This window comes from Portunus trituberculatus, chromosome 19 (genome assembly GCF_017591435.1).
Source record: "Portunus trituberculatus isolate SZX2019 chromosome 19, ASM1759143v1, whole genome shotgun sequence".
Classification (NCBI taxonomy): domain Eukaryota; kingdom Metazoa; phylum Arthropoda; class Malacostraca; order Decapoda; family Portunidae; genus Portunus; species Portunus trituberculatus.
The window spans coordinates 16,882,003-16,892,552 of NC_059273.1; positions in this window are offsets into that span (position 1 = coordinate 16,882,003).

The following is a 10,550-nucleotide window of genomic DNA, read 5'->3' on the forward strand; positions in this document are numbered from 1 at the left end:
AGCGGGAGGAGGAAAATGTAGAGGAATGTTTGAAAAGAGGGAGGAGGAGGAAGAAGAAAATGAGTAGAAAGGGGTTTCACTGTTTCACTGTGCTGGGAGAAGAAGGGAGGAATGAGAATAATGATGATGATAATAATGATGATAATAGTAATAATGGTAATGATGTTAATAGTAATAATAATACTGATAATAATAATAATAACAATAATAATAATAATAATACCAATTATAATAATAGTAATAGTAGTAGTAGTAGTAGTAATGATAATAATAATAATAATAATAATAAGTAGTAGTAGTAGTAGTAGTAGTAGTAGTAGTAGTAGTAGTAGTAGTAGTAATAATAATAATAGTTATAGTAATAATAATGAACGGGAAAAGGAAAAAGAAGAAAAGGAGAAGTAGAGGTTTAGTAGGAATGATCGTGATAACATTAATAACAGTGATGATAATAATAATGATAAGAATGATTGTAATAATAAGAATAAGAATAGTAATAATAATACTATTACTACTACTACTAATAATAATGATAATAATAATAATAATAATAATAATAATAATAATAATAATAATACTGTAATAATAACATTAATAATAATGATAATAGTAAAAATGATAATGATATTTATTCAAATAATGATTAAAACAACAGCAACAGCAACAATAACAACAACAGCAATAACAACAACAACAACAACAACAACAACAACAACAACAATAACAACAACAACAACAACAACAACATCATCATCATCACTGATAACAAAGAAGAGGAGAAAAAAAAAAGAGAAAGAGGAAGAGAAAAGTAGGAGGATTACAATGGATAAACAAACTGCAACGGGCCATTCCTGGTAGAAGAAAAGAAAGAGAAAGAGGAGGAAGAAAACAGTGTGGAAGAATAGGAGTTTTAACCCGTGTGTGGCCGTTGAGTCTCAGTGTAGGTGGCTGGGCGGTTCTCCTCAATCTCACTATCTAGCTGAAATGTTCACCATGTGTTTAGCCTTTCGAGGTGAGCCTCTGACTGTACCAGCCGAGTCAAACCGTACAAACCAAACAGTTAATATTACTTAATCTGGTTATTGTTTTAGCTTTGAAATTTGTCAAACAAAAATTAATCTTAACCAAACTTTTCTTCTAATTATGCAAAGGAAACTCTTGCAATATATATATATATATATATATATATATATATATATATATATATATATATATATATATATATATATATATATATATATATATATATATATATATATATATATATATATATATATATATATATATATATATATATATATATATATATATATATGTGTGTGTGTGTGTGTGTGTGTGTGTGTGTGTGTGTGTGTGTGTGTGTGTGTTTGTGTGTGTGTGTATTAGAAATAAAAGGCCTACTGGAATTGCAGTCTCCAAAAAAAGATCGAGAGAATTAGTCATAAGTCTGGGAAAAATGTCTTGACACCTCTCTCTTAAAAGAAGTTAAGTCGTAGAAAGATGTAAATACAGAAGCAGGTAGGGAATTCCAGAGTTTACGAGTGAAAGGTGTGAATGACTGAGAATACTGGTTAACTCTTATATTATGGGGTTGGATAGAATAGGGATGAGAAGAAGAAGAAAGCCTTATGCACTGGGGCCGCAGGAGCAGGGGAGGCATGCAGTTAGTAATATCAGTTGAACAGTTAGCATGAAAATAGCGATAAAATATAGAGAGATGCAACATTCCGGCGGTGAGGAAGAGGCTGAAGATAGTCAGTCAGAAGAGGGGAGTTGATGAGACGAAAAGTTTTGATTCCACCCTGTCCAATACAACTGTATGAGTGGAACCCCACCAAACATGCGAAGACCATACAAGGACGGATAAGGCCCTTGTACAGAGTTAGCAGTTGGAGGGGCGAGAAAAACTGGCGGACACGCTGCAGGACGCCTAGCTTCATTGAAGCTGTTTTAGCAGGAGATGATATGTGAAGTTTCCGTTAAGATTATGGATAAAGGACAGGCCAAGGATATTCAGTGTGGAAGAGGGAGACAGTTGAGTGTCATTGAAGAAGAGGGGATAGTTGTCTGGAAGGTTGTGTCGAGTTGATAGATGGAGGAATTGAGTTTTTGAGGCATTGAAAATTACTAAGTTTCCTCTGCAAGAAGTCTTAGAGAGATCAGAAGTCAGGCCTTCTGTGGCTTCCCATATATATATATATATATATATATATATATATATATATATATATATATATATATATATATATATATATATATATATATATATATACACACACACACACACACACACACACACACACACACACACACACACACACACACACACACACACACACACACACACACAGCTTTAGGTCGATGTGTTTAGCGGAACACCTTGCTAAGGACGAGGCGAGATGTGTAGTTGGAAGCCAGAAGCTGCGAGTGGAGTGTTGCTATCTGATTAGCTTGTAGCAGTCTGCCTCCCTCCTTACCTGGTATCCACTTGTTGTCTGCCTGAGCGAGTCCTGATTCTGTATTCCGACCGCCTGATCCGTATAACCATCACGAGGGTGTGAATGAAATGATTCCATTCTGCGAACTGTTGGACGAGCGTGTTGTTATAGACGAGAACTCTAAGAACTACATATTGATTTTATATAAACCATTCACTTATTGTGGTTATGAAGTATAGATTTTTTGGGGGTCGACTCAGACGAAAGAAACCACTCAGAATCATTTTTTTTTCTTAATTATTTGTACTATTTCTGGATTTTCTCTGCCATCTCAATCTATAGAAACCACACAAATCATAGTGTTTCTTGATTTTTGGTTTCTAGATCCTGCCGACTCAAACCTTAAATATTATAGATTCTCTTTTTTCCTTAATGAATTTATGGTTGACTGATTTTCCTTGATTCGGTTATGGTGGTTTCCAGGTTTAATTGAGAGATACCACAGAAATCACACACGAGATCTTACTTTTAGTTATGGTTTTTAGATTCTTCTGGCGATTGAGGGTGTAAAACATCAAATTTAAGTTTTCTTCATTTAATTCTGGTATCTAGATAAGATTTTCTTCAGTTATGGTTTCTAGATGAGTTTTATTTTATTTTGTTATGGTTTCTACATTTCAGCTACTTACTCCAAAGAAACCACACAATATTTTTTCTTCTGTCTGCTACGTATACAAAGATCCAGATATTGAGACTAGAAATTGAGGTCCCTTATTATTATTTTTTTTTCGAAATTAATGTGTAAAAGTTCCTTACTTCCAAAGTTAGCAGAAGAATTTTAGTATTTGATTGTGATACGAAACAATTAACAACACCATGAATTCTTTATAAGTGTCTTCAAGAGAGAAGGGAGATTAAAAATAAAAAGGACTGATTTTGTAATTTCTGCACAGTATAAAGACTGAATGTGTCCATAGAACAAGTAAAGATGATTTAAAGTGATTAGTGATTATAATTAAGTGTTAAGATTTATCAGTTAGAAGTCCGAAGGTTAGATCTTGTTTCGTATAGGCATGAGGTTATTCTTATACTCTGTTACTATTCACTTTGTCCATTAAGCAGAGCGATTAAAGAAAATATGTAAAAAAAGAACAGATAACTCGCACATTAATGTAAATTTATTTCCATCTTTTAAAATAGCAGTAGTAAATAAATAGAAATAGGGGAAGATCTGAGATATGTATCCTTGTTTGAAATGGCAACCAGTCAAGTAAGTGTGGGTGTTGGTGTCTGTGTGTGTCTGTGTGTGTGTGTGTGTGTGAGTGTGTTCCTGTGTTATGTGCTGTAATAGTGATGTAGTAGCCTTGATTCTGTTTGTGAGATAAGTTGACAGGCTACACTCTCATCTTTGACGTCCAAGGCTCTCTCTCTCTCTCTCTCTCTCTCTCTCTCTCTCTCTCTCTCTCTCTCTCTCTCTCTCTCTCTCTCTCTCTCTCTTTCATGGCTTGGTTGGTGATACGAACAGTCTGGAAAAGTGTGATGAGACTCTCTCTCTCTCTCTCTCTCTCTCTCTCTCTCTCTTTTCATGGCTTGGTTGGTGATACGAACAGTCTGGAAAAGTGTGATGAGACAGCGTCTCTCTCTCTCTCTCTCTCTCTCTCTCTCTCTCTCTCTCTCTCTCTCTCTCTCTCTCTCTCTCTCTCTCTCTCTCTCTCTCTCTCTCTCTCTCTCTCTCTCTCTCTCTCTCTCTCTCTCTCTCTCTCTCTCTCTCTCTCTCTCTCTCTCTCTCTCTCTCTCTCTCTCTCTCTCTCTCTCTCTCTCTCTCTCTCTCTCTCTCTCTCTCTCTCTCTCTCTCTCTCTCTCTCTCTCTCTCTCTCGGGAGCGCACGCGTGCAGTGGAGAGGTTTACTAATAGGTATTTGTCGGCAAGGAAACAGCTGCTTGTCGAGAGAGAGAGAGAGAGAGAGAGAGAGAGAGAGAGAGAGAGAGAGAGAGAGAGAGAGAGAAGACATTTATTTTATCACCACCACAACCATCATCACCATTAACATGTCTTGGTAAAAATTTGCAGTATATTTTCGGTTTTTTTTTTTATCTTGTTCTGATAACACACACACACACACACACACACACACACACACACACACACACACACACACACACACACACACACACACACACACACACACACACACACTCTCTCTCTCTCTCTCTCTCTCTCTCTCTCTCGCTCCTCATCCCCTTCCTCTCCTATCATTAAATCCTACTTTTTTTATTTTTTTCTTCAATCCATTTTATTTGTATCTTTTTTCTCTTTCACTACTATTTCTTTTCTGACTGCTATTTCTATTTCATTTTTCATATTTCATGACTTATTTTCTTTTGCATTATTTTTTTTTTTTGCATCTTATTTTTGTATTTGTTGCTGGTCTTATATATATATATATATATATATATATATATATATATATATATATATATATATATATATATATATATATATATATATAATTTATTTTCTTTTAACCTTGACCTTACTCCCATAGTTTCTTTTCTTTTTTCTTTTTCCTCAGTAATTAAGTTCCCTTGCGTTCTTTTTCTTTCTCTTCCTCCTCTTTTATCTATTCTCTCAGGGCAGTTTATTGTTCCTGTCTTTCACTCAATTCTCTCTCTCTCTCTCTCTCTCTCTCTCTCTCTCTCTCTCTCTCTCTCTCTCTCTCTCTCTCTCTCTCTCTCTCTCTCTCTCTCTCTCTCTCTCTCTCTCTCTCTCTCTCTCTTCTTTTTTCAGTTGTTAAATTTCTGGCGCCTTTTCAGCTTTCTCGGATTGAGTTTTCTTCCGTTTGGATTTCTTTCACTCTTTGTCTCTTCTTTCTTCTTTAACTTACTTACTTTTTTCACTTTCTCTTCTTTTCTCTGTTATCTCCTTATTTCTTTCATATCACTCCCTCTTCTCTTTTCTTTATATTTGGTCAGCATTTCTTTTTCTCTATCCTCTTTTTTATTTCATATTTTCTTCTCTCTTTCGCTTTCTTTTTGGTATTTTTTTTATTTTCTGTTACCTATATATTTTCATTTTCTTCTCTTCCATTTATCTTTTAACAATTTTCTTTTGTGTTTTTTTTTATTTCTTTAGATATTCTTTTGATATTTTTATTATTATTATTTTTTTTTTTTTTTGTATCTTTTAATTTTCTTCTCTTCTCTTTCATATACGTTTATGCCTAACATTACTTGGATTTTTTTTATACATTTTTTTTCATTTCTTTTACATTCCTCTTCTTGTTTGGGTTAATTTACATTTTTTTTCTTTATTTGTTAGTTTTCGCTAATTTCTAACTTCTGTTATCTCTTCGTTTTCTGTTTAATTATCCCATCGGTGTTGTTTGCTCTTCCATGCGTAGACATTGTATTCCTTTTTATTGTCCTCTTTCCTGTGTTTTCTCTCTGATCGGCAGAGTTTTCTCCTTTATTGTAACTTTTCTTTCTATATCCTCAAATTTTCATGTTTCTCTTCATTTCTAGGCTCATATCCTCCCTTTCTTCTTGACATCCTATAATACTCTATTTTTGGATGTATTTTGCATATGTTTTTATTATTTCAGTTTTTTCCTTATTTTCTTGCTTTTTCCTCATATAGACTCATTTCCTCCTTTTTCTACAAAGCATCTCGTAGTTTTATATTGTCCGGGTGTTTTCTGCATATTTCCTTTTCTCTATTTTCCGTGATACGTTTTTCTCTCCTTTTCTTGTGTTTGCCTTTTCTTTTCATTCGTCTTTCCTCGTGACAGTTTCCATTCCTTGTCCTCCTCTACGATTACATTTCCCCATTTTTTTTCTCCTTTATGTTTGCAATAATTCAGTTTTCTCTCAATTTCCGCTCTTTCCCTTCCTCCTTCTTGAAATTCCATCAGTGTAGTTTGATTTTTCTTCTTGCATTTCCTTTGCTTTTATCTTTTTCTTTCTTATTCCATATTTCGCAGTTTTGTGTTGCACTTTTTTATTCTCTTTAATTCATGTTCTATCATCTTTTATTTTTTTTCTTTCTTTTTTTTCTTTCTTTTTCTTTCTTTTTTTTTCTTCCTTTCTCTCTTTCTTTTCTGCTGCTCTTTCCTTCCTGCCCTTTTTTTTTTTCTGACATTTGAGTTTTGTTGCTTCCTTTTGCATATCATTCTTTTTCCTTATTCTCCTTTCTTGTTGTTATTGTACTTGTTTCTATTCCTAATTATTCATGTTTTTTTTTCCCCTTATCCTTAGTCACACTATAATTTGTTCCTTTAAAGTTTTTTTTCTCACTATATTTTTCTCAACTTTATTTGAATTTTTGTCATGTCTCAATGTTCTTTGTCTTTTTACTATTCACTTCATCTTTATTTCTTCTCTTTTCATACTTTTTTTTTTACTATGCCTCTGTCTCAGATTTTTTGTTTTTTCTACATCATTTTCACCTAATTCTCCATTTATTGTTCTATTTTTTTTCCTTTAACTAATATATGTTCTAATTTTCTCGCCTCGTACTTTCTCTATACGTTTCTTTTTCTTCGCTCCATCATACTTTCTCCTGTTTCTTTCGACATCAACAATTTTTTCCCGATTTTCTTTCCTCCTTCCTTCATGCATTCTTTTCTTTTCTTTGTTTTATTTCATACGTTTTTTTGTTTCCCCTCATCATAAAAAATTCTCCACCATTTTGTATTCATTTTAATCCGTGCCTCTTTCTCCCCTAATCAATTTATGTTACCTTTCTCTTCGCGTCAAAGTTTTTTTTTTTTTTTTTATCTATATCTCTTTATATGTTTTTTTTTTTTACCTTATTTGTCCTTCTTCTTTCCTTATCTATTCATCCCATTTCTTTTTCTCTTCTAATCAATCTACATTATCTCCATTCTCCTTTCATATTCTGTCGCCCTTTCGCTTACATGCTCTGTCTCCTTTTCGCTTATTCCTTCTACATTTTTATCTACATTAATAATTATTCCCCTGTTTAACCATATCATGTTCCATTCATCTTGTTTTTCTTTCCTCTCTTTAACCAGTTTATCATTGTTTCATATTGCTACTAAGTTTATACCGTTTCTCTTTTCTTCTTGAACCAATTTTTGTCATTTTCTTTCTCCTCTTCTTCCTTTTCCCTTCAAACTTCGTCTACCTTTTGTCTTTGATTTTTTATTTGTTTTCTCTTAAGGTAAACGTAGCCCTGCTTTTAAACTGATGCCCTAATCTCCCTCAGTGTAGCTTGTAAGTCCGGCATGTTAAAGTATGTGTGATTCACCTTGGTCGCCTGCTGGTCACCCAGCCAGTCTTTCCCATTACGGAGCGAGCACAGAGCTCATAGACCGATCTTCGGGTAGGACTGAGACCACATAACACACTCCACACACCGGAAAGCGAGGTCACAACCCCTCCAGTTACATTCCGTACCTATTTACTGCTAGGTGAACATGGGCCACACATTAAGAGACTTGGCCATTTGCCTCGCCACTTACCGGGATTCGAACCCGGCCCTCTCGATTGTGAGTCGAGCGTGCTAACCACTACACTACGCCATGTGTGTGTGTGTGTGTGTGTGTGTGTGTGTGTGTGTGTGTGTAGAGGGGAAGTGATAAAAGAGACTATGCAAGGAAGTTAATGAGCTCAAGAAGAGTTTCTGTGGCTTCTTTTGTGAGTCTCTCTCTCTCTCTCTCTCTCTCTCTCTCTCTCTCTCTCTCTCTCTCTCTCTCTCTCTCTCTCTCTCTCTCTTACACTATATTACATCGTTTTATAGTAACATACAAGCTAAAGGCTACATTGGTACCAGCCAGTCAATCACTGTCTTTTTGAACCCCTGTATTGAAGCACCGTCAACATCAGTGTCACTAACAGGGTCTTCCACCAGCCGACATAAGTGCTTTTGAACTGGCATCCCGAACGCTATGTTGGTTCATGTCACCTATGATCATCACTCGTCGCACTGGCTGGCCGTAATCATGGTATCAAGATTTACGGTGAGGAAGTCCAGCAGTGCTGCGGCCTCAGATGAGCAGCGATAGCAATCAACACACAGTATTTTATTACTGTCTGTTATTTTCAGTGTCAATAACTCCAGGACACTAGGCACAGACACGGAGGGCTCCATCACCTGTGCGTTAACCGTAATCTTGTGACATAATGCCATGCCCCCTCTCTCTCTCTCTCTCTCTCTCTCTCTCTCTCTCTCTCTCTCTCTCTCTCTCTCTCTCTCTCTCTGCTAACAAATGCCCTGGTCAGATCTATTGAAAACACGCTAAAAGTGTTCAGGCGAGAAGAAAAACGTATGGCTTTCCGATAATGTAATGTGTTGGGAGGGAGGCGGCGGAGGAAGCTGGGAGGAGGCTGCGGAAGTTAGGGAGAGTTTGTCTGGGTGATGTGGCGATGTGGTGAGACTGAGTGAAGTTATGGTAGGAGGAAGTTAGGAGAGGTCATGTAATGCTTGTGAGGATGTGGACTGTGTGGAGTGAAGTTATGATGGAAGGAAGTTAGTAGATGTGTGTGTGAGAGGGCGATTTGTTACTGTGGTGAGTGTGGGATGAGATTGAGTTAGTGTGAGAGAAGTTTTGATGTTGTGAGAGTTGTGGGAGGTTATGAGATATGTAAGTTAAAATAGTATGTGGGAAGTTAGCAAGAATGAATGTGTATGAAGTGGTGGGAGTGTAGAGTTATGCTATGGGAAAGCTAGATGTTATGCGGGTGACATGATGATGCGATGATGTTGTAAAGTTATGATAAAAAGTTAAGAGTTGATGGTAATTTAGGGAAAATTTGCGCGGACGATGAGGTGATTAGGTAACACTGTGAAGTAGTAATTAGAAGTTAGAAACAATAGAATGTTGGAGATACGTTGAAATTAAGATGGAAGTTACCGGAATATCTATGGAGAGCAAGATATGTTGAAAAAGAAAAGAAACGAGTCACTTGTGTTGATAATGTAAACGAATATTCAAAGATAACGGTAAAACCATATTGAAAATCTACACTATCTTACTCTGTTATGATCAAGAGAAAACCATATCAATTGAACTATTTCACTGTGATATACAACAGTTCACAGCACAAGTATGCATGTCACCTTTAGGTGCAAGTACGTATAAGAAGTTAAGGGATGAAATTAATTAGTACATTTTGCAAGTTTTAGGCAGTACAATGTTTGTAAGTGGCTCTGGACAAAGAGAAGATGTCTCAGAGTGGTTAATGATGAAAGAAAGATGTGCCAGAAAGCACTGAGGGAGTTAAGGTACTGTAAAAGGTGTAAAAGAGTTATGGATACCCAAGGAGAACCAGAGTACAAGGGAGGGGGACCGGTTGCGGAAGGGTACGACTTCTAAGTTAGGACCAAAAGTTAAAGCTCCGAGACCAAAGATATGGAAGTTGGCGGAAAGTTATGAGTATGAGAAAGAGCAGTAAGTGACGGAAAGCAGTGGGGAAGTGAAAACAGAGCAAGTGAGAGGAGGAGTAAAAAGAAGACATAGGGAGAGAAGATTGAAGTAGTGGAGGTTTGAGGATGTGGCCGGTATGAGGTGTAGGCGAGGAGAAATTAACGAAAATGAAAATGTTGATGATGAGGTGGAGAAGGAGAAAGACATGTGGAGAGAGAAAGGAAATTCATGCCTGTTTGAGAATGTGAAAGATATGAGAAGCAAATAAATGAAGAGGAGATATACGAAGATGAGAAGGATGAGAAGGAGAAAGACATGGAGGGGGTGCAAATAAACAAAGAAAAAATGAGAGGCGAGATCAGTAGAAAGACAGGATGGAAACAGATAACCTATGAAGATAACAAAAAAATAAAGAGATAAAACAGGGATATAAGGAGTAGAAAGAGATAAACGAAGGAAAAGATGAAGAGATAAAAGTAAAACTAAGGAAGAATAATAGGACGAAAAGCAGATAAACGAATAGAAAATTGAGGAGGAAGGAAAAGAAGAACGAGAAAGATTAACAGAGAGAGAGAGAGAGAGAGAGAGAGAGAGAGAGAGAGAGAGAGAGAGAGAATATTTTCAAAGCGGAAAGTGAAAAAAAATTGAACAAGGACAAATAAGGTGATTAAAAAACAAATGTAAGGAAATGAAGAGAAAAATAGATAAATACAAAGATAAGGAGT